The 1,693-nt window shown below is 58.2% G+C and overlaps 1 long non-coding RNA gene across 1 annotated transcript; it reads left to right on the forward strand.

Moving 5' to 3' along the window:
- On the forward strand, positions 1–1,484 carry LOC108525911 (uncharacterized). The gene is made up of 3 exons (XR_001884364.1): positions 1–53; positions 1,282–1,344; positions 1,468–1,484. It is a non-coding gene; the product is annotated as an uncharacterized LOC108525911 (long non-coding RNA).
- Positions 1,485–1,693: the final 209 nt, after the last annotated feature.

Raw genomic sequence — 1,693 nt, forward strand, 5'->3', positions numbered from 1 at the left:
CTATGACAATGGGCTGCCGCTGCTGCCCCACACGCTCTGTGCTGCCATCCTCGGTGAGCTGGTGGAGGGGACTGGAGGGAGCAGTCCAGGCCTGCAGGAGTGCTGGTGTCTAGGAACAGTCCCAAGGGCCACCGCCACTGCCCATTCCCTGCAGCCACGAGACACAGACTGCCTTGCACTACCTATGTGCTCCAGCCTCCTGTGTGCATGGCTGGGCCCCAGGTAGGGGCCTGGCTTATCCCCACTCCATTTCGCTGTGCCTCAGTTTCTGCTTTTCCAAAAGAATCTCAAGGGAGTGGAAGCGGAAGGAACAAAGGCTTTTTTTTTTTTTTTTTTGAGACAGTCTCGCTCTGTTGCCCAGGCTGGAGTGCAGCAGTGCAATCTCAGCTCACTGCAACCTCCGCCTCCCGTATTCAAGCAATTCTCCTGTCTCAGCCTCCAGAGTAACTGGGATTATAGGCATGTGCCCCTTGCCTGGCTACTTTTGTATTTTAGTAGAGACGGGGTTTCACAATGTTGGCCAGGCTGGTCTCGAACTCCTGACCTCAGGTGATCCACCTGCCTTGGCCTCCCAAGGTGTTGGGATTACAGGCATGGGCCACCATGCCCAGCTGGAACAAAGGCTTTAGAAAGAGAGAAATGAGGGTTCAGTCCTGGCTGTCTCACTACAAGCTAGGGCACTGGGGACTGCTGTAGAACACGCAGAGCCTCATAACATCTCCTGGGTGGAGCTGCCAAGAGCTTCACTCGTGCTTAGCCTTGAATCTGGGGCTCAGCAGGGCTCTTCTGTAACTGAGGCTGGGAAAGAGGCATGAAACGGAGCTCCTCGGCGTCTCCCGGCAGCTGAGGCCCTGAGCCAGCACCTGCTCTCAGGGCAGGAGCCACAGGAGAGGTTGTGTGGGTCCCTGGAGCAGTCGGGAACCAGAGGGGAGGGGATTTTTTGAGCAAGGGGATCTGCTGAACCCTCCCCGCTTCCTCGCTTCCTCAGAGCCACTCTGAGAAAGTACCATCGTTGTCCCCAGTTTACATAAGAGGAAACCAAGGCTCTGAGAGGTGACATGACTTACCTGAAATCGCACAGCTCAAGATGATGGGCCTTACCCCAACCCCTCTGAAAGAGCCTGTCCAGACTGGGAGAGAAGGGTCAGTGAGGCAGGGATAGCAGGATTATTGCCACCCCATTTCCTCAAGAGAAACATGCACAGCAAGGCAGGTGGACTGCACAATCTCCGTGTCATTGAGTGGGCTTCTGACCTCTGACCCTCTCCCTCCCTCTACCAGACCAGGATCGACTTGCACTTGGCACCGAGGAGGGGCTCTTTGTCATCCATCTGCACAGCAACGGTACCCATCGAGGCTGGGCTAGGGTGGGCGTGGGCAGGGGCAGCCCCAGCAGGCCGAGGAGGATGGGGACGGGTCACTTTTCAACGACCTGCCAGTGATACTCTCCCCTCGCCAACCCTGCAGACATCTTCCAGGTGGGGAGTGCCGGCGCGTGCAGCAGCTGGCCTTGAGCCCCAGCGCAGGCCTGCTGGTTGTGCTGTGTGGCCGCGGCCCCAGTGTGCGTCTCTTTGCCCTGGCGGAGCTGGAGAACATAGAGGTAGCAGGTGCCAAGATCCCCGAGTCTCGAGGCTGCCAGGCACTGGCAGCTGGAAGCATCCTGCAGGCCCGCACCCCGGTGCTCTGTGTAGCC

Source organism: Rhinopithecus bieti, unplaced genomic scaffold, assembly GCF_001698545.2.
Source record: "Rhinopithecus bieti isolate Rb0 unplaced genomic scaffold, ASM169854v2 scaffold_35670, whole genome shotgun sequence".
Lineage (NCBI taxonomy): Eukaryota > Metazoa > Chordata > Mammalia > Primates > Cercopithecidae > Rhinopithecus > Rhinopithecus bieti.